Source organism: Pelophylax lessonae (assembly GCF_965119305.1).
Source record: "Pelophylax lessonae genome assembly, chromosome: 3".
NCBI lineage: Eukaryota > Metazoa > Chordata > Amphibia > Anura > Ranidae > Pelophylax > Pelophylax lessonae.
This window is the reverse complement of record NC_138770.1, coordinates 624,090,915-624,114,279: the sequence shown is the minus strand read 5'-3', so window position 1 is coordinate 624,114,279 and position 23,365 is coordinate 624,090,915. Positions and strand designations below refer to the sequence as shown.

At 43.9% G+C, this 23,365-nt stretch overlaps 1 pseudogene across 1 annotated transcript in view; it reads right to left on the bottom strand.

Annotated features, from left to right (window-relative positions):
• Window positions 1-23,365, bottom strand: part of LOC309550651 — a 113,237-nt pseudogene that overhangs the window by 51,836 nt on the left and 38,036 nt on the right. Inside the window, exon 3 of the transcript in view lies at window positions 17,021-17,143. The product of the transcript in view is annotated as an uncharacterized misc_RNA (transcript). The remainder of the gene's footprint in view (window positions 1-17,020; window positions 17,144-23,365) is intronic.

Sequence of the window (23,365 nt, the reverse complement as noted above, 5' to 3'; positions counted from 1 at the left end):
CCCCATACACTTTTTATGGCAATAACTTGCATATAAGCCTTTAAAATGACTTTTTCCCTGTTCGAGATGTTCTGGTGTGAACCAAACAGGGGGGTGTTCAGCCCATCACTAGTGAGAGTGTATTCAAGTTCTTCTGTGGGTACTGTGCCCCATAGGTCTGTGTGCCTCCGAGAGTATGGTCAAACTAAACATGGTAGGGTGAGTGGCCTGTCAAGAAATGTACTGTATGGTTGTATTTCCAGTGCTCTTTAGCTATGTAATGGGAGGGACATGTTTCTTCATTTCACACAAGCTAAGCCTGCAAGCAGTTGTATCAGGTCACAATTGAGCCTCTCACATGCCCCACTGCATTGTGGGTGGTACAAGGGAGTATGCCAGTGGCTCCATTCTTGGAAGAATGATTTTAAAACAGGGACCCTAGTCTAAATGTATCAGTTTATTTGACACCCCAGTGTTCCACTTACACATGGATTCTCTTTTCCTGGGCCCTTGACAGTACGACCTGCTAGGTTAAACATGAGTAACAGGGGAGTATTATTCTGTGGTATGCCTCAGTAGGAGACGGGACCACTCACTCAGCAATGTGTTGGTTTCTTCTAGTAGCTTTGTTCTTTCCCTAAGACCGGACCACCTCTGTAACAGTATTGCTTCTATCAGGGGGGCAATCATTGGATTCTCTCTCTGTGTCCCTGCTGTTTCATACTCTTCCAGGACTAGAATGAGGTTCACCAGAGACATGCTGTTCCTCCATTTAAAGTGGAGTTCCGGCCTCAAAAACCACTTTGGGCCATCCGCTTGCTCTAGGTCACCTGAAAAAGAAATGGATAGTCCTGATTTTTTTTTCTTTACTTAGCTTGTTATTGAAGAAAATATACTTACCTTTCTTCCACTTCCTCCCTCTGTGGCCGCGGCCCGCGCCGTCTCTTCCTGCTTGCATTGACTCCTGGGAGCTGAACGTCATCGCTCCCAGCAATCAATGCGCCTGCACCGACCCCGCTCGTCAGTTTCGGTGCAGGCGCGTCATTCCCTGCTAAACAGCTTCTGGGCATGCCCAGAAGCTGTGCAGGGATGACGCGCCTGCCCCGGAAGTGACGAGAGGGGCCAGTGCAGGGCATTCTGGGACCGAAGAGGACACGGAAGAGGACACCAAAGAGGACGATCCGGCTTCAGCTGCCCACGCCTGAGATGGCAGCGCTAGACAAGACATTTTCAAGGTAAGTATTTCTTCTAAAAGGTAAGTGCAACCTGGGACAGTTCAGAGGCTATCCATTATGAAATGCACTAGCCCTGACTGCCCCGGGGGTATTTTTAGCTATATAACGTTTCCGAGGCCGGAACTCCGCTTTAAGTCAGGGATTTCTACTGCTTAGCTTCTTTGTCCACATCTTTGGTTCTGGGATGGGGAGTTATTCCACTTTATCTCCCCATAGCTTAACTCCCAGCAGCGTTTACGTTTTTGGCTCCTTTCACACGGCTTTCTGATCAAGTCCACCTGTCAGTTTTTTCAGGGGGACCTGATTGGATGCTCCATGCACCCCTTTGGAGCAGCGGATGTCAGCGGTGACATGTCCGCTGACACCCGCTGCTATCCGATCCGATCCTGTCCGTCAAATCCAGACGGATGGAAACCCTATTTTCCATCCGTCTGGGGGATTGGAAAGGCGGTCCGTTTTCATCCGACCTCCCATAGAGGAGAGCGGGGATCTGACAGCTCCGTCTCTGCAAAGTAAGTGGAGACGGAGCTGTCATCCATCTGCTCAATGGGGATTGGCGGATCGATCCCCGCTGAGAAGAACGGAGTCCGCCGGGTGACAAAGCCCGTGTGAAAGGACCCTTCTTGGGTACAGTTCAGGCAGTCTCCTGAAGACATCCTAACTCAACAAGTTCAGCATGGGGATGGTGACCTTGGCTGGAACTTTATATTAATCAACTTAAAGTGTAACTAAAAGCAAAACAATTGTTTTTTACAGTTTTGGATAGAGTGGAGAGGAATTCGAACACGTCAGTTTTTTTTTTCTTGCTGTACAGTACAGTAGTAAAATAATACAAAACAGGCGTAGTTATAAAGAGGGCCTAAATAAACAAAATAACAATTCGGTTCAAGCTTGGACAGGTGGAGGTGGTACGAAGAGCATATAGAGCTCCAACACACTAACAAACAGCAGGAGAGACAGAACACATCTGTTTAACCACTTCAGCTCTGGAAGGTTTTACCCCCTTCATAACCAGGCCAATTTTTGCTATTTAACACTGTGCTACTTTAACTTGTAATTGTGCGCACGTGCAACTCTGTTCCTAAACAAAATGTATATTATTTTTTCCTCACAAATAGAGCTTTCGTTTGGTGGAATTTGGTCACCACTGGATTTTTTATTTTTTGCCATATAAATGAAAAAACACCAAAAATTTGGGGGGAAAAAACAATCTTTTACTTTCTGCTATAAAACATCTCCAATTAAGGAATTAAAAAAAATCTAATTTCTTCAAAATTTCAGTGGTTAAAGTGTTTTATGCTCCATCCCGAGGAAAGGCCAATATAGTGCTACGAAATGCGTTGACAATGTTTTCTAATATTCCACGGGCAATAAATATCAGATTTATGAAGAATCCACTTCTCAGCTTCTTCTTCATTTTCAGGTACCTCTGCTGACATTGCTTTCTAATATTGGGAACTCAATCATTGTCTGCACACCACATGCAGTCCAGTGCGTTTTTCTGCATCAAAAATGCATGGAAAGTAGGTTATATGGTTTCCAATGGCATAGCTCACACCAGTGTGGCCAGGCTGGTGTGAACTACGCCACTGGAAACCATATAACCTACTTTCCATGCATTTTTGATGCAGAAAAAAAAACGTACTGAACAGCATGTGGTGTGAACTGGCCCTCAAACTAGGCATCGACCGATTATCGGCAAAGCCGATATATTGATAACGGCATGTGACTCAAAAATGATGTGAGGAGAGCTCTCAGCGGTATAGAGAAATCCTGGCTAGTAGCTTCGGCTCGTGCCGAAGAAGGAGCCAATTGACGCTTCGAAATGCGTACCACCCCTTTGACATCACTTCTTGGCATTTGTGTTCCACACTGGTCCCGGCAGCATGGCCGTCCTTCCTGGTTCTTTCTCCTGCGGCCCCCCCCTCTGTTGGTCGGTTGGGATCTCCACCATCAAGCTTCACATTGGACCACCACTGGGACCACCTGTCACTGGATTCCTTGCCACATCCTATGATGAGCCTGGTTTATTTTAATGCTAGTAAGTGCATTTTTATCCTTTGGCAATGAAATTATTTTGTTTTCTGCACTTAGAGGCACCTTCTGTTGATTTTCTTTGGAGCATGTTTGGAGTGCTAAAAATAAGCACCTCAAAAACGCCCCTCTCCATTTAAATAACTTGGAAACACCTCAAAAGTGCCTGAAAAGCGCTTCAAAAGCGCCTCAAAATGATTCAAGTGTCTATGAAAAAAACACACCGCTAACGCCTCAAAAGCGCCTAAAAAAGCACTGCAAAAGCGCTCAGAGTTTTATTGGCAGTTTTCAAGCACCTCAGTGTGAAAGGGCTCTTACTCTATCCAAAATGAAAAAAAAAAAAAACGTTTTGCCTATAGCTCTACTTTAAGCTTTGACAATAAACCCTCATTCACATCGGAGCGCCAGCCTATTTCTGGCAACAGCACTGTCCCAATCAGTGTGATGGCGCCAAACCGATTTCCAAAAGTAGTTCCTTCACTACTTTTGGTGACTTCAGGGTGATTTTAACCACTTAAAGCGGAGTTCTGGGCACAGAAAAAAATTTTCAGTGAACATACCCCCGGGACAGGCAGGGCTAGTACATTCCACAATGGCTAGCCTCTGATCTGTCCCGGTTCGCACTTACCTGCAAGAAGAAATACTCACTTATAAAATTTCTTCCACAGCGTTGCCATCTCTGTTGTGGGCAGCTGAAGCCGGCGCGATCCTCTTCCGCGTCTTCTTCCGCGTCCTCTTCTCCCAGAATGCGCCGCACCGGCCCCTCTCGTCACTTCCAGTGCGGCGCCGCATTCCTCCACAGCTTCTGGGCATGCCCAGAAGCTGTTTAGCAGGGAATGCGGCGTCGCCCCGGAAGTGACGAGCGGGGCCGGTGCCGTCGCATTGATTCCTGGGAGCGATGACGTTCAGCTCCCAGGAATCATTGCAAGCCAGGAAGTGACGGCGGAGCCGCGGCGCAGAGGGAGGAAGTGAAGAATAGGTGAGTATATTTGATCTACAATTACAAGGTGAGTACAAAAAAAAAAAAACAACCTAACTATCCAATTCTGTTTCAGGTGAAGGAGAACAAGCGGACAGGCACAAAAAAAAAAAGATCGATTTTGTGCCCGGAACTCCGCTTTAAGCCCCAGAGGATTTGGCTGCTCAATGACCAGGCCCTATTTTGCTATTCGGCACTGCGTGACTTTAACGGACAATTACGCGGTTGTGTGACGCTGTACCCAAATTAAATTGACGTCCTTTTTTTCCCACAAACATAGCTTTCTTTTGGTGGTATTTGATCACCTGTGCAATTTTTATTTTTTGCGCTATAAACAAAAAGAGAGCGACAATTTTGAAAAAATAATATTTTTCACATTTTTTATATGAAATTCTCAAAAAAAAATGTAAAAATCAAAATTTTTTAACATTTTAGGCCAATTTGTTTTCTGCTACATATTTTTGGTAAAAAATCGCAATAAGCGTATTTTGATTTATTGCGTTTACTAACTACTGGAAAGATTTATGTCATTTTTATTGTTTTTTTTTTTAAACCAGCAATGGCGGCGATCTGCGATTTTTTTTTTTGCGGGACTGCGACATTGCGGCGGACAGATCGGACCCCTGACTGACATTTTTGACACTTTTAGGGGTACCAGTGACATTACTACAGTAATCAGTGCTATAAATATGCACTGTTACTGTAAAAATGACACTGGCAGGGAAGGGGTTAACTGTACTGGTGATCAAGGGGTTAAGTGTGTCCCTAGGGGCGTGATTCTAACTGAAAGGGGGCGTGGCTTGTTAGATCATCACAGAGACATACGATCCGATTCCTACATGGCAGGATCGCATAGCCTCTGTGATGATCTAAGGGAGAATGACAGACGGCTGTGTTTACATTAGCCGTCTGTCTTTCTCCCTCTCCTGAGGGAGATTGCGAGTGGCCGGCGGACATCGGAGCCGCCGGTCACACGCGCGGGCTACGCAGGGAACAAGCGGGGGCGGGAGCGCGCCACCGGCGGCGCGCGCTCGCCCCCTACAGGCTTGTAGTTGCCTGTAGGGGGCTGAGTATATAGTCGCGCGGCGGTCAGCAAGTGGTTAATAGTCATCTGTGCATGAACCCGCACAGATGTCTATTAAATCGCCTCCTGAACTCGCACTGAAATGCCGGTTTGAAATAGTCAGCGTTCAGCTGAACTCGCACAACTTCAAAGTGTAAACGAGGGCTAAAACCTGGAAGCTGATTGGTTACTATGCACAGCTGCACCAGTTTTAATAAATCTCCCCCAATTTGTGTTTTGTTCTCTTTTATTTAGACGCTATTAGCATAACTCAGAGTAAACAAATAGATCATCAAACATTCCAAGAATGCAGGCAAGGAATAAAGTTTGTATAAGTCTGGTTTCTTGGCAGCGGCCTGTTCCAGCACTTATTATGTCTTGCACGGAAATGATCAGACACAGCAGTATCGCTCTTCCCACTTCCCTGAAATGCCTTCTATTTCCTGCTAGTCGCTGCATCTCCTTCTAGGATGACACACACCCAGCATGCATGGTGGTAAAACACGACACTTCTCATCAGCCGTCAGCATAATAAACGGTATTGGTCACTATCGACTGATTTCCATTTGAACCCATAACCCATTTTGTGGATGCGATGTTCAAAACAAAGCATTAATCTTGCATGGGGAAGAGCGAGAGATGAGCTCTCAGCAGTCACACCATCCTCTGGCTCTGTGACATCACAATCCGGAGAGCTCTGATTGGCTGGCCGGGCTGACGGCTCATCTCGGGGGACTTATCTTTTTACACTCAGGTGCTCCAGATTCAGTTTACAAACAATCACATGCTCTGAGCCCAGCGATGACTTACAAATTTACTATAAAATGCATTGCTGATGTCACCTCTGCTTAGTCACATGAGCACCGTATAAAAATCTCCAGTTACTGTACAGCCAGATGTTCAGCTAAAAGCCCGCATTAAATTATCTTTAATTAGTGATAATGCCTTCGCTCGGCTTAATGTCAAATCAATGCTGAAGGAGATTTAACCTTCTGATTGCCAGAGGAGCAGAAAAAAAAAAACATTTAAAAGAAAGTTTTATGTATGCAATAATAGGTGTAAAGGAGATCTGGGTGAGAGAAATAGCGGGGATACCAGGCTGACTTTCGAAGGAGACAAGTAGCTTGGCTGTTTCTGGTTCCTATTTCTATTCATAGGATTCATTTACCTAATGAGTAGAAAGTATTCACTCTGCAAAGCAAGTAAGGTCATTGCAATCATCCAATCATATGCTAGCAAAATGCTGTTTTTTTTCTATTTTTCAAATATTTCTTTGCACAGGTAGCACCCTCCTAGATAGGTGCTAGAGAGTCAGTATAGGTTTGGCTCTGTCTGTCTATCAGAAGAGCAGCAGGTAAATTCTGTATTTCTTGACTAGGGTATTAAAGATGATTTGTCTATACACTGCTCTGATCATCACTCCCCTTACCCAGAGGCGTACCTAGAGCATTTGGCACCCGGGGCGGATCCTATATCTGGCACCCCCCCCAGGCGTGCAGGCGACGAACCGCTCATTGACGTGTCAAGTGTAGCGCCTCCACGCACTGCAGCAAAATGTAGGAAGGCCCCCTTTACATTACACAGCCCCCGGACCCCTTTACATTACACAGCCCCCCTGGACCCCTTCACATTACACAGCCCCCGTACCCCTTTACATTACACAGCCCCCGTACCCCTGGACCCCTTCACATTACATAGCCCCCAGACCCCTTTACATTACACAGCCCCCGTACCCCTCGACCCCTTCACATTACACAGCCCCCGTACCCCTGGACCCCTTCACATTACACAGCCCCCGTACCTCTGGACCCCCCCAATAGAACCCCTTTACAATACAACCCCCCCAATAGAACCCCTTTACAATACAAAGCCCCCGCCAATAGAACCCCTTTACAATACAAAGCCCCCCATAGAACCCCTTTACAATACAAAGCCCCCCCATAGAACCCTCTTACAATACATCCCCCCCTCCCCAATAGATCCCCCTTACAATACATCCCCCCCTCCTCAATAGAACCCCCTTACAATGCAAGTGCCCCCCCCAATAGAACCCCTTCAAAATACAACCCCCCCATAGAACCCCCTTACAATGCAAGCGCCCCCCCCAATAGAACCCCTTCACAATACATCCCCCCCAATAGAACCCCCTTACAATGCAAGCACCCACCCCCCCCCCCAATAGAACCCCTTCACAATACATCCCCCCCAATAGAACCCCCTCACAATGCAAGCGCCCCCCCAATAGAACCCCCTCACAATGCAAGCGCCCCCCCAATAGAACCCCTTCACAATACATCCCCCCCAATAGAACCCCCTTACAATGCAAGCGCCCCCCCCCCAATAGAACCCCTTCACAATACATCCCCCCCAATAGAACCCCCTCACAATGCAAGCGCCCCCCCCAACAGAACCCCCTTACAATGCAAGCGCCCCCCAAAAGAACCCCTTCACAAAACATCCCCCCCAATAGAACCCCCTTACAATGCAAATGCCCCCCCTAATAGAACCCCATCACAATACATCCCCCCCAATAGAACCCCCTTACAATGCAAGCACCCCCCCTCCCCTTAGAGCAGAGGAGGAACTGTTGAAAGCAGAGAATGGGAGAGAGACTCACCGTCACTCACGAGCCCTGAATACACATCGGTCAGCGGGACAGCGGGAACTGCCGAAGTTAACTGTGCTAGTTAATGAGCAGGTGATTGGTTGATAGGTTGATAGACGGTCCTAGCAACCAATCGCCTTCTCATTAACTAGCACAGTTAACTCCGGCAGCGCCCGCTGTGTATTCAGGGCTCCGTGAGTGATGGTAATCTCTCTCTCATTCTCTGAACAGTTCCTCCTCCTCCGCGCTCCTGTGTCGGCGAGCGGCGGAGGTAGTCCGGCGGCCGGGCCCAGGTGTCACCCTGGTTCTCCCTGACACCCCCCTAATCTGTGGCACCCGGGGCGGTGTGCCCCCCGCCCCCCCTGTTGGTACGCCATTGCCCTTACCACTTATAAATAATCACATGACCACAAGCTGGTCAGTTAAATGGCCAAAGCAGCCTTTTATTAAAAAACTGTATACAGAACAGATAAATAACACGTTAAAACCAGTTTAACTGGGGCCTCAAGGTCCTAGTAGGCATCAAAGAAGAAAGTACCTGCGTCCAACTTAATTAGGCTTCAGCCGCCACAGCACTGACTCAGAGACAACCAGTTGCAGATACCAACATACTAATTACTGGGAGCCGTACCTCCGACGGGTCCCTACCTTTGGGCCCCTTTCACACAGGCGGACCGTTCAGATCCGCCTGTCCGTTTTTTTGGCGGATCTGAACGGATGCCCCCATGCATCTCTATGGGGTGTCGGATGTCAGCGGAGACATGTCTGCTGACATTCGATCCAATCTGTCAAATCTGGACAGATGGAAACCCTATTTTCCATCCATCCAGCGGATCGGATGGGATCGGATGAGAACAGCAGGGACCTGACAGCACTGTTTCCGCACATAGAGCGGAGACACAGCTGTCATCCTCTTGCTCATCGGGGGATCGGCGGATCGATCCCCCGCTGAGAAAAACAGAGTCCGCCGACAGACTCCCCTGTGTGAAAGGGGCCTAAACTAGGGCCTCAAGGTCCCATCAAAGAAGAAAGTACCTGCGTCCAACCTAAGTAGGCCTCCAGCTGCCACAGCACCGACTCAGAAACAAGTTTTCCCCAACGCAGCTTCCCTCCGACTCACGACTGAAGACCTTCTAAGACCCCTAGTTTGACCACTCCATGCGGCTCCACCAATTCCAGGCCTAGCCACCAATCAAGTGAGTCCCACAATCCATTAATTCTTATCAGACTGAGCTGACACCCCCTGCTAGCCCAAATCCCTTTAAACCCTGTCATGCTGGCCCTCCGTCCATGTCTTTTCTCTCCTTTACTCCAGGCATCTCTTTCTGCTTAACAGGGAGCAGGATCTGTGAGTTAGATGTGCTCAGTGTGTGATTCATGTGGTCTAGGGGAGTGTCCCCACTGGTCCAATAGGAAGACACGTTGGACAGTGGAGGAAATCTGGCCAATGATACAGCCCCAGTGATTGGCACAGACTGCTGTCTCGGTGCATTGTGGGGTGTAGTATAGCCAGGAGCACATGTGCTCCGGGTCTTTGGCTGGTGAGCAGTGTCCTGGAAGGAGGGTGGCGACTGCCTCCTCTTCTGCTGCGGTTGGTGTATGGTCACAGGCAGTCGGCCTGGTGAGCCAGAAGGAAGGAGCTGAACCCGGAGGTCCAGAAGAGCTGACTAGGAGGAGTTGAGACACTGGAGAAACTGGAAAAACAGTATCGGTAGTACAGGGGATCGTGTCTAAGGGCCTGACCAGTAAGGGGGCCACTCCGGAGTACTGTAGTCAGAGGACGGGTGTCAGCTGGTGGATAGAAAGGGGGTGCTAGGCGAGTACCCTGAAGATAAGCGCTCAAGATCATTATCTCAGATTCATCTAGTGGCAAAGTGAAACTGCGGCCTAGACGCATCCATAGATAGGAGTCCTCAGCATTGTGAATAGTTTAAGTTCTGGAGTATCCCACTCATCCCTTCTCCCATCCCTATTTATAATAAAACAACAAAAACCCCTAGACTGTTCATTGACTGAGCCAGAGAGTAAAGTATTAAGATTCTGCATACAGTTGCTAAGGGTAACCCAGGGGACCCGAAAAGGTGAACAATCCAGTAGTCCTCAAGGGGGCAGTGCTACACACACAATTGGGCATTTAACCACTTGACCTCCGGAAGATTTACCCCCCTTCATGACCAGGTAATTTTTTTGTGATATGGCACTGCGTTATTTTAACTGACAATTGCACGGCAATTTCCCCCACAAAGAGAACTTTCTTTTGGTGGTATTTGATCACCTCTGAGGTTTTTATTTTTTGTGCTATAAACTAAAAAAGAAAAAAAAAAACAATATTTTTTTACTTTTTGCTATTAAACACATCCAGTAAAAAAAGGTAAAAGTTCTAATTTCTTCATCAATTTAGGTCAACATGTATTCTGCTACATGTTTTTGATAAAAAAAAAAATCCCAATAGGCTAATTCATTGGTTTGCGCAAAAGTTATGGCGTTTACAAACTGTGGAATATTTTTATTTATTTATTTTTATTTTTTTACTAAGAATGGCGGTGATTAGCGAGTTATAGTGAGACTGCGATATTGCAGCGGACATTTAGGACACTAATTGACACTTTTGACACTTTTTGGGGGACGAGTGAAACCAATACAGTGATCGGTACTAAGAATGATGCACTGTCACTGTACTAATGACACTGGCAGGGAAGGGGTTAACATCAGGGGAGATCAAAGGGTTAAATGTGTGCCTAGCTGGTGTTTTAATAAATTGTGAGAGGTAATAAGGAAAGGTATTGATCCATGTCCCTGCTTTGCAGGAGCACACGATCCATGCCTTTCCCACTGACAGAACGGCAATCTGCCTTGTTTACATACTCAGACTGCCATTCTGCCTATGTAACCAACGATCAGCAGGTTCCGGTGGAAATTGAGTCCGCAGTACCCGCTGATCGCTCCTGCTGTGAATAAACACAGCAAGAGCAGGCCGCCTCCAACCTAGAAGTGCTAGATCATGTACTAGATAGACTCAAGTTGACAACACTCGGTAAAATGACACATCCCTATTATTCAATACATAAAGACATAGACATTTCCCTATTTTTTGGGACTTTTTAGGTGCTTAAATCACAGAAATGTACATGAGAAGTGACATACGAAAAAGCAGAATTTATTAATACATCAACACATAAAAAAAATAGAGACATGGCAAACTAGGCTACTATTGCACCAACTGTAAGGTATGTGAAAATATGATGAATTTTCCTCCACCTGACGTGTTTCGGAGAATTCACATCTCCTTCATCAGGGGATTGAGGAGTATCATATCTATAATATAATATAGGTACTTACAGTATCTCACAAAAGTGAGTACACCCCTTACATTTTTGTAAATATTTTATTATATCTTTTCATGTGACAACACTTAAGAAATTACACTTTACTAAAATGTAAAGTAGTGAGTGTACAGCTTGTATAACAGTGTAAATTTGCTGTTCCCTCAAAATAACTCAACACACAGCTATTAATGTCTAAACCGCTGGCAAGTGGTTTAAAGTGAGTACACCCCTAAGTGAAAATGTCCAAATTGGGCCCAATTAGCCATTTTCCCTCCCCGCTGTAATGGGACTCGTTAGTGTTACAAGGTGTGAATGGGGAGCAGGTGTGTTAAATTTGGTGTTATTGCTCTCACTCTCTCATACTGGCCACTGGAAGCTCAACATGGCAAGTCATGGCAAAGAACTCTCTGAGGATCTGAAAAAAATAATTGTTGCTCTGCATAAAGATGGCCTAGGTTATAAGAAGATTGTCAAGACACTGAAACTGAGCTGCAGCACAGTGGCCAAGACCTAACAGCGGTTTAACAGGCAGGTTTCACTCAGAACAGGCCTCACCATGGTCCACCAAAGAAGTTGAGTGCACTGCTCAGCGTCATATCCAGAGGTTGTCTTTGGGAAATAGAGGTATGAGTGCTGCCAGCATTGCTTCAGAGGTTGAAGGGGTGGGGGGTCAGCCTGTCAGTGCTCAGACCATACGCTGCACACTGCATTAAGTTTATCTGCATGGCTGTCATCCCAGAAGGAAGCCTCTTCTCAAGATGTTGCACAAGAAAGCCCGCAAACATTTTGCTAAAGACAAGCAGACTAAGGACATGGATTACTGGAACCATGTTCTGTGGTCTAATGAGACCAAGATAAACTTATTTGGTTCAGATGGTGTCAAGCGTATGTGGTGGCAACCAGGTGAGGAGTACAAAGACCTCCTTCTTTAACTGACAACTGCGCGGTCGTACCTGAAAAAAAAATTGATGTCCTTTTTTTCCCACAAATAGAGCTTTATTTTGGTGGTATTTGATCATCTCTTCGGTTTTTATTTTTTGCTCTATAAACAAATAAAGACTGACAAGCTCTATTTGTGGGGAAAAAAGGACATCAATTTTTTATGGGTACAGCGTTGGATGACCGCGTATTTGTCAGTTAACCACTTCAGCCCCGGAAGGTTTTGCCCCCTAATGATCAGACCATTTTTTGCGATTCGGCACTGCATTACTTTAACTGGCAATTGGGCGGTCGTGCGACGCTGTACCCAAGTACAATTAATGTCCTTTTTTTTTCCCCCCCACAAATAGAGCTTTCTTTTGGTGGTATTTGATCACCTATGCGATTTTTATTTATTGCGCTATAAACAAAAAAAGAGAGACAATTCTGAAAAAAAAATAAATAAATAATTTTAATTTACTTTCTGCTATATAAAAAAAAAGGGGGGGGGGGTACACCTGCACCTATGGATCACCTCTGAAAGTGATACCGTCCCAGCCCCGAGCACCCAGCCGGCACGTCCGCCGGCTGGATGGAGTCCCGATGAATGCCGGAAACGGCATCGATCGGGGCTCCAATGACGTAACCCGGAGGCGGCGTCCATGACGTCACTTCCGGGTTACTGTGCTGCAAAAGGCGGCAAATTTAAAAAACGGCTGTATGCAAAAATGCTGTTTTCGGCGTTTTGCATACAGGGAAGTGTAGTGGAGGGGTCTAGGGTCTTTTAGACCCTCGATCCCTCCATAAAGTGTACCTGTCACACATATTGCTGTCACAAGGGATGTTTACATTGCTTGTGACAGCAATAAAAGTGATCAGATTTTTTTTTTTTTTAAAAACCTGTAATAAAGTTTAAAAAAAATAAAAAATAAATAGGAAAAAAAAAAAAAAATTTCGCCGCCCCCGTCACCGTTAGCTCGCGCACAAAAAAAAAACGTATACGCAAGTCGAGCCGCAAATGAAATTGCTGTTCAAACCCCACATGTGAGGTATCGCCGCGATCGCCAGAGCGTGGGCAATAATTTAAAAAAAAGAGCTACACTCTATCTCTAAACTGGTAACCGTTAAATAAATTTAAAGCGTCGCAGGTTGAGATCTCTATTGACCGTAGTTTGTCGCCATCCCACGGGGGGGCGCAATTTTAAACCGTAACATGTTGGGTATCTATTTACTCGGCGTGACATCATCTTTCACAATATACAAAAAAAATGGGCTAACTTTACTGTTTAGTATTTTTTAAATGCAGTGAAATGTGATTTTTCAATTTTTTTCCAAAAAAATGGCGTTTTAAAGACCGCTGCGCAAATACCGCTTGACAAAAAGTTTTGCAATGACCGACATTTTATTCTCCAGAGTCTTTGCTAAAAAAATATATATAATGTTTGGGGGTTCTAAGTAGTTTTCTAGGAAAAAATGCTGGTTTTAACTTGTAAACAAAAAGTGTCCGAAATAGGGCTGGGGCTTAAGTGGTTAAATGTGCAGCCGCTAAAACCTCCTCCTGCCACAGAGAAAAATATAATTTAAAAAGAAGAGGTGTGATACACCCCACGGATTTGCGCTTGCAAATTGTGCAAATATGTGTAAGTAATTTGTGAATTATACCTCAAAAATACAAGAATTATACAATAAGATGTGAACCAATATATATATATATATGCAATAATGAGGGCCCACACACACATTAGGCACTAATCCAATAGGTGATGAAACAATCAGCTCTAAGTGAAAACAAAAAAGAACACAAAAAAAAAACGGAAATAGTGTCCTTATTAAAAGCAGCAAGTTATTAAATGTCCACAGAAGTCAGTCCTATGTGCGCCTGTGCCGAGTATAAATATACGCCATGCAGGGATGTAGATCCAAAAGAAGCACAGGGACAAGTCCCAAAAGAGTAGTGCTTGGAGTGGAGATCAGGGGACCACCGTTGTGCTGGGGGTGTGTGTGTCAGGAAAACTCACCAGAGTTGATAGATCCCCTCCTGCCCTACGGCAGGGGGATCATTCAGGCTCAAGGGAAGCTTTTCCTCCTCCCAATGGGGGTATATGATACTCTCGGCCCTCCCGCAGTTCCTGGTTATAGGTCCTCCTGTGTATCCCTGTATATGGACTCCGTATGGTATCGGATGTCAGAAAATATAAGAAAGCCTCATAGTGAAGTCCATTAAAAAAATATTTATTTAAAATATAGGGGTCAGTCATAAAACATGTTGCATGCCATAAGAGACAGACCAAATAATAAAAAGCAATAATGGACACGAGTGGTGCACCCTGAACGGTATGCACTCAGGTAGGGGAGGCTAGGAAACGCCGGCTTTCGCGTGCGTTCCAAAACAGTCCTTCCAACTACCGGTCACGTGTCCTACGTGCGTTCCAAAATGACGCGTTTTGTCATCAACGTATGATGTCCTCAGATCTTGGAATGCATGTACGGAGGAGACATTGTAATTTATTACAAGCGATACTATTGGCTGCTACACGTATGCAGGTAATTGCTCAAGCAGCGCTATCGGATATAAAGGGAGCGGATATTAATATAAATGCGAATACAAAGGAAGTTTACATAGTATATGTATCTATAAAAATAGTTAATTACAATGGGACAAAAAAGATAAAACCGCAATGTTAGCCATTTTCATTCAGTCCTTTCACCCAGCAAAACTCATGGTATAAATTCCAAGTGAGAATATCATAAAATAAGATCATTAAATATAATACCCCCTATGTCACATATACAATAATGTATCTAAGGGGGGCGGGGGAGGGGAAGTTATGAATGTTGGAATAATATAAGTAAAATTAAAATTAACTATATTATAAGATTATATAGAAAAATATGAAAAAAAAAATATATATATAGGTATTTAAAGAAGACCGGGCCCCCTGTGAAAGGATGACCACCTTAAAATAAAAAAATATTAATTGTGCCTTTTATAAATAAATCAGTGCATCAGTGTGGTGACCCCTGTCATAGGGCTATCCAATACCACACCCTGGTGCCAGTAACTATATATTAAAAAAATGAATATATAGGACCAAAAATTAATTTGTGCAAACTGTGTAATCTATATATAGTGTAAAAAATGGAAATAAAGGTTAAGAATTAAAGTGGCTCCAAATTGCAAAAGAACAGTGGAAGAGAACCTATTTTAAATTTATATGTAATATGTGAGAACATACATAGGGATCCTGTAAAGGCCTCTACATATATAAAATAAGACTGAAGTTAAGTAGTGACAATTACACTTGCAAAATGGGGACAAAAAGAAATTAAATAAAGGCACCAGTGATGGGTAAAATAATATTCAAAAAAATATACAAGGAATATAACAAAATAATATTAATGATATAATAAATTAAGGATTGGGCCCCGCCACTCAATGAGGAAGCGCCACAGGGGGGTCTCCCAAAAAAAAGGAAAAAAGAAAAAAGGAAAAAAGTATAGAATAACCAACTTTCATGTACAGAGGGCATTAGGATAGGGCTGATTTCAAGGATACATCAGAGGCCTCATCATTAGAAATTTGATATGAAACAATTAATGTCCATATCAATGTTGAGGCCCTGTGGATGCATGCTTTCCAGTTCATAAATCCATTTGGATTCGTTCTGAGACACAACTATGCATTATTACTGTAATAATGGCACTGGCAGGGAAGGGGTTAACTGAGGGGCGATCAAAGGGTTAAATGTATGCCTAGGGGGTGTTCTCTAACTTTATGGGGGAGGGATTTGTGGAATCAACACAGAGACCTGTAATTCTAAATAGGAGGATCACAGGCGCTCTGTGATCATTCCAGAGAGAACAGCGGTCAGCTGTGTTTACAACAGCAGACCGTCGTTCTCTCTCAACGGGGAGCAATCGAGGGTGCCCGGCGGCAATCGTGGCTGCTGGCCCCATGAATCGGCTTCCCTGCTGCCTAATGGGGGCAGACGTGCTCCTCCAGCGGTGCACGCGTCCCAGCAGAGCAGCCGAGCCAGCCTGCTGCAGTATATCTGCGGCGGGCGGTCGGCAAGTGGTTAAAATAATGCAGTGCTGTATCCCAAAAAAACGCCTGGTTATGGATGGGGTAATTCTTCCGGGGCTGAAGTTGTCCGACTTGCTCGTTGGGCGGAGTGGTGCGTTCCAGACACGGGGGACCCCATTGGCCCTTTCCTCGCCCGTGCCTGAGCGGCCCCTACGGTGCATGCGCGGGCGTCTTTTTAACCGGCATCGGCGGTCCTCATTGTTCTCGCCGAGCCGGGGGAAATAGATCTACTATTCCACGCAGCAGGTATGTTCTGGGTATCTTCCCATTTTGCACTCTTTCTTTATGCATTTTCCTCAGTGTTGACTCTCTGATGGCGCTTTATCACTACGATCTACTGCACTCTTGATGGCCCTGCACGGCCTCATTTTTCTTTGGTGTTTGTTCTGGCATGTCCTTATGACTTTTCTATTGGGTTTCAAGTTATAATTTTCTTATTCAAAACGTATATACTATAGATGATTCTATCTCATTCACTTGTGCACTTTTCTTGAATTGTATGCACTCTTTCTGAACGTATATAGTCCCCTAGGACTCTGTTGTTTCCTTCTTACCCCTGGAGCACTTGATACCCCTTTTTCTATGACACTTTATATACAGTATTATGCTCTAGCATTAGAATGGAGCATTTTCATTCTAGGTTTTACAATATATTTTCACCACACTTTCTGGGTGGTCCCATATTTCTTGGTTTCTTCTCTCTTTGCTCATTAATTTATGCTGGAAGGGCAATCTGCTAATTCTACTTATATATATACTCTTTTGAAGGGATCACTGAGATATATACACTCTCATACCCTTTATGAAGATATATCTCTTCATCTTGAGCACCACATAAGTACCCTGATAAGGAACTATACGCAGATTGCAGGTATAGACATATGGACTTATACTGGAGTCCAGTTCTAGTTGATAATTACCTGTATGCCAAAAAGTTTTAGTTTATATAATTTCTTCTATTTCTTTATTTTCCTTAGACACTATTTTGGGCTATCCGGGATCCTTGCGGGAAAAACTGTGAGCAATCAGTGATTCTCTATTCTTTGATAGTATACACTGCTGCGATCACACGGTTAGACTTTGTTGACCCTGCCCTCTCTTCTTCCCCCTGCCTTGAGCGCTCTCTTCTTATTGCTGCATGTCTCCCAATTGCAGCAATGTTGTATATGCGGCAATATATACATCCCGAATGATATGAGCGGTGTGTATCAATCACTGTTTATATACATTATACACAATATACCATCTATTTATCACTCTACACATACAAGTGATGCAATGTATGCGATTATATTGTGCTGATGCATTGATATACATGATATAGTTATCATTTATGAACTTACATGTTTTTTCATTTGCATTCAGAGATGAATCCCAATTGACCTTTGAGAAAGGCCACGCCCGAAACGCATCAGATCCTTTTGTGAATTCCACTCTGTCCACTCTCAGTGATGTATTTCAGCCGCATTGATTGTAACTTGTTTTTATACTGATGTGTTTTGATACATTGTTGTTATGATATTGTTTACGAGTCTAAATAAACTATTATATCATTTTTACTTCTGAGTACACTTTTGATAGGTACAGTGCCTTGCGAAAGTATTCGGCCCCTTTGAACTTTGCGACCTTTTGCCACATTTCAGGCTTCAAACATAAAGATATAAAACTGTATTTTTTTGTGAAGAATCAACAACAAGTGGGACACAATCATGACGTGGAATGAAATTTATTGGATATTTCAAACTTTTTTAACAAATAAAAAACTGAAAAATTGGGCGTTCAAAATTATTCAGCCCCCTTAAGTTAATACTTTGTAGCGCCACCTTTTGCTGCGATTACAGCTGTAAGTCGCTTGGGGTATGTCTCTATCAGTTTTGCACATCGAGAGACTGAAATTTTTGCCCATTCCTCCTTGCAAAACAGCTCGAGCTCAGTGAGGTTGGATGGAGAGCGTTTGTGAACAGCAGTTTTAAGGTCTTTCCACAGATTCTCGATTGGATTCAAGTCTGGACTTTGACTTGGCCATTCTAACACCTGGATATGTTTATTTGTGAACCATTCCATTGTAGATTTTGCTTTATGTTTTGGATCATTGTCTTGTTGGAAGACAAATCTCCGTCCCAGTCTCAGGGTCTTTTGCAGACTCCATTAGGTTTTCTTCCAGAATGGTCCTGTATTTGCCTCCATCCATCTTCCCATCAATTTTAACCACCTTCCCTGTCCCTGCTGAAGAAAAGCAGGCCCAAACCATGATGCTGCCACCATCATGTTTGACAGTGGGGATGGTGTGTTCAGGGTGATGAGCAGTGTTGCTTTTACGCCAAACGTAACGTTTTGCATTGTTGCCAAAAAGTTCGATTTTGGTTTCATCTGAGCAGAGCACCTTCTTCCACATGTTTGGTGTGTCTCCCAGGTGGCTTGTGGCAAACTTTAAACTACACTTTTTATGGATATCTTTAAGAAATGGCTTTCTTCTTGCCACTCTTCCATAAAGGCAAGATTTGTGCAGTATACGACTGATTGTTGTCCTATGGACAGAGTCTCCCACCTCAGCTGTAGATCTCTGCAGTTCATCCAGAGTGATCATGGGCCTCTTGGCTGCATCTCTGATCAGTCTTCTCCTTGTATGAGCTGAAATTTTAGAGGGACGGCCAGGTCTTCGTAGATTTGCAGTGGTCTGATACTCCTTCCATTTCAATATTATCGCTTGCACAGTGCTCCTTGGGATGTTTAAAGCTTGGGAAATCTTTTTGTATCCAAATCCGGCTTTAAACTTCTCCACAACAGTATCTCGGACCTGCCTGGTGTGTTCCTTGTTCTTCATGATGCTCTCTGCACTTTAAACGGACCTCTGAGACTATTACAGTGCAGGTGCATTTATACGGTGACTTGATTACACACAGGTGGATTCTATTTATCATCATTAGTCATTTAGGTCAACATTGGATCATTCACAGATCCTCACTGAACTTCTGGAGAGAGTTTGCTGCACTGAAAGTAAAGGGGCTGAATAATTTTGCACGCCCAATTTTTCAGTTTTTTATTTGTTAAGAAAGTTTGAAATATCCAATAAATTTCATTCCACTTCATGATTGTGTCCCACTTGTTGATTCTTCACAAAAAATTACAGTTTTATATCTTTATGTTTGAAGCCTGAAATGTGACAAAAGGTCGCAAAGTTCAAGGGGGCCGAATACTTTCGCAAGGCACTGTATTTGCCTATAAAGTCCCGTTCCTAGGGGAACCCCACTTTTTCTATTGGAGTGGTTAAATGAAGCACGTCCACTGTATACCCCTATGGGATATAATATGCTGTTATTTCTTAGATGAATATAGCTTCATTCCCAACCTTTGTCATATTATACTGTAATTACACAACCATGAACAATGCTGAAATGCTGACTGATTTGAGTAGGACAATGAGAAAAGTTCTTGGGAGTCATGTGAATTGTGGCTTTTCAACTAAATCTGACACATCTGTTGACCATACTTGTGACCAGACTTGCCAAAATACTCAGACTAATACAGTTTATAAAAAATGATGTTTATAGTTTCATTCTAACGGAATGGATTCCAGAAATTACAGTTCTACTATTCTGAAATAGGGTTCAGTTCATGACTATTGCAATAATCCAAAAAAGAGAAGATGGGAACAGGGCAGATCTTTATTATGACACAGGGAGTGTTTTTTTTTTTTTTTGGCAATGGAAGTTGTATAATTTTATTGTGGGACTGCTTGCAACCGGAGCAAAGGCTTCCAGCACAGGAGGAAGTGAATATGCAGCAAAAAAGGGTTCAGAGGAGACCTGGCATTAAAATGAAAGGTCCTACTTTTAGACCTCCACTCTCCCATGTAATAAAATAATGTTACATGTAAAAAAATTCAAAAATATGCTTGCCTTACTCCCTGGCTTTTACCTGCAGCACTTAAGCATGGTCCTGTATCATAGACCTTTTAATGAGATATCGAAAAATTAGGGATCCCCAATCTCACAAGAAAATGCTCCTGCACTTATAGTGCTGGCTTTTCTTAAGGGAGGATTTGAATGAAAAGGTTAAAGCAGACCTAAAAACAAAATGCAATGTAAAAAGTCTAGGACGCCGCTCACCCAGCACGATCCATGTGAATGTATGTGATGGCCATAGTCAACACTGCTCCACTGGCCACATCCACTGATGCGTTTGGTCCAAACCACCGAGGCTTAGTCGTAGCCCTCAGTGGGTAGGGTGAAATGCATCAGGGGGCGTGGAGTTGTGTCTGCTGAGGCCATGACATACATTGATATTGGTAAATCAAATTGTGCTTGTGCTCCCTGCTACTGTGGACAGAAAAACACTACACTATGCTACATCCCAAAGGTTAGCAAAGATAATCAAGAAAAATGGGAAGAAATTAACTTTATAGGCATAATTAAAAGATTCGTGTACAAACTTTATTGTAACAAAAAATATTGGCATAGTCAAGTTTAAAAAATACATACATCAAGTGAGCTTAAAATTGTCATTACCGCTAACAAATGGGTGGTCTATAATCCTCTAGGACTAAACCAACAAGGCTCTTTAGAACCAGAGACATCCCTAAGATTGGTAAAACGCCCCAATATAGTAACACAACAGATAACTCAAACAGGTGAAATCCAGGCAAGAATAATTAGAGGTCAACAAAAACCAACTCAGGGTATGTCAGTTCTGCTCAAAATTAGTTTGATCTGTGCTTGACTAGTTTCGCGCAATGACGCGCTTCTTCTGGAGCTAATTACAGTCGTATATATATTGTCAATGGAGCAGAATGATCAAGCAGATACAGGCCATCCGAAATAATACTGATTGGGTAAGGCAGATATGGGGACACAGTCTACAGGACAAGATATATGTAGACATTCTATACATCTATCTGGTCTCTACGTCCCTACATATGGCTATCCTGAGAATAATTGAACTGAGGACCTGTCTGGGTGGATACTATTCATTAGCTTGCATGTGCTTCCACTGTGGAGACTCTCATAAATTTACAAGAGTTAGGACTGCAGGTAATACAGGGTGCCGTGGAGTGGCCCTGCAGCTTACACATGCGTTTGCAAATGTGTGCTAAATAAACCCCTGTTTTGACGCAAACTGTTAGACAGGTCGATATGGTTGGTAAGCAAACTGGTTAGCAAATTGAAGTGGGAATTTTAATCTTTGTTTGTCCCATGTGCGTTGCCCTTCCATGTGTTCTTTGCTATGAGGGCCAGTTATAGGTGGGGACAGAGGCCATTTTCTTTGTTGTTAATTAATACTGGTGAGTGGACATACTGGATGCCTTTGCTGTTGTACCATTCGCTGGGCATCCATTATGCTCCAAAGTACCTTTAGGAGGGTTGGGCCACCTCCAGGCTCACCTGCCCCCTATCTATCCATTAGCTTGCATGTGCTTGCACTGTGGAGACTCTCATAAATTTACAAGAGTTAGGACTGCAGGTAATACAGGGTGTCGTGAATTGGCCCTGCAGCTTACACATGCGTTTGCAAATGTGTGCTAACTAAACCCCTGTTTTGATGCAAACTGTTAGACAGGTTAAAGCGGAGTTCCACCCTGGGAAAGTTTTTTTTAATAAAAATACCCCCGGGACAGTCAGGGCTAGTACATTCCACAATGGAACTTATCTTTTAGAAGAAATACTTACCTTGAAAATGTATTGTCCAGCGCTGCCATCTCAGGTGTGGGCAGCTTGAAGCCAGCGCGATCCTCTTCTGTGTCCTCTTCCGTCTTCTTCGGTCCCACGATGCACTGCACCGGCCCCGCCATCACTTCCGGTGCCGCAGCGTCATCCCTGCACTGCTTCTGGGCATGCCCAGAAGCTGTTTAGCAAGGTATGACGGCACCTGCACCGGAACTGACGTCGGGGCCTGTGCAGGCGCATTGATTCCTGGGAGCGATGACGTTCAGCTCCCAGGAATCATTGCAAGCCAGGAAGTGACGAATCGCCGTGGCCGCCGAGGGGAGGAAGAGGAAGTAAGGTAATATTTTCTTCTAAACAAGGTTAGTAAAAAAGAAAAAAAATTGCGATTATCCATTCGTTTTTCAGGTGACCCGGAGCAAGAAGATGGAGGTAAGTATAATTTTAGGGTGGAACTCCGCTTTAATTTGGTTGGTAAGCAAACTGGTTAGCAAATTGAACTGGGAATTTTTATCTTTGTTTGTCTCATGGGTGGACACTTACCTGGACTATCTCAGTGAGAATTATTTGTCTACATATACCTTTATACTATAGGCCCTAGTGCTTGCCTCCTGTAGACTGTGCCCCCGTATCTGCCTTACCCAATCAGTATGGCTACTGAGTGCCTGTATCCACTTTTTGTGTGCTCACTTTTTTAATTGCACCTGGTGTTTAGCTTTGAGTGTCTGCACTGCATCTCAGAGCTTAAAGTGGATGTAAACTCTCTTATATACCTAGTGAAGTGAACAGCCTCAGGTGATACACAGAAAATAAACAAATCCTCCTACATAGGTTTTACTTGTCCGTTTGCAGCCCTCGCTTCCCTATACCCATTCAAAAGGGTACAATTGTGTTAAATTCCTTCACCGTCTTTAGTATCACTGAGGAGGGGGCGGAGAGACTGCAGTTACAGTGTGTGGGATTGTGCTGATTGGAGGAAAGGAACACATCCCCCATCCACACAACAGAAGAACTGTGTTGTCAATAGTCAAGCTGCGTTCTGAGCTCTGCCTCCCCTCCCTCCCGACACAAATGTATCTCATGTGTCAGGAAAACTTCCCAGAAGTGACTCATGCTGATAACAGAGGAAGGAAGCACCAGAGAGAAAAAACACTTAGAGCTTTGGAGAGAGACAAGTTAACAATACAGATATATGTACTTTCAACCGGAGCTCAGTTTTTATGACTGAGGTTTGCAACCACTTTAATAAAAAAAAAAATCAAGGGCCTTCTGGTGAGATCATCAAAATGTTTCTACATAGTATTTGAGCATCTGTGCGCAATAAATGTGATCCATAGTTTTCAAAGTATTTTGTTGGAAGACCTGTGATGTCACCCATGGCTTGGTACTGCTGGCAGATATAGGGGTGTAAAATTAGTATATTCTTGAACTTTTCTCCTAATCTGTATGTGTTTTTGATGTGTGTGTGTCTGCACACTACAC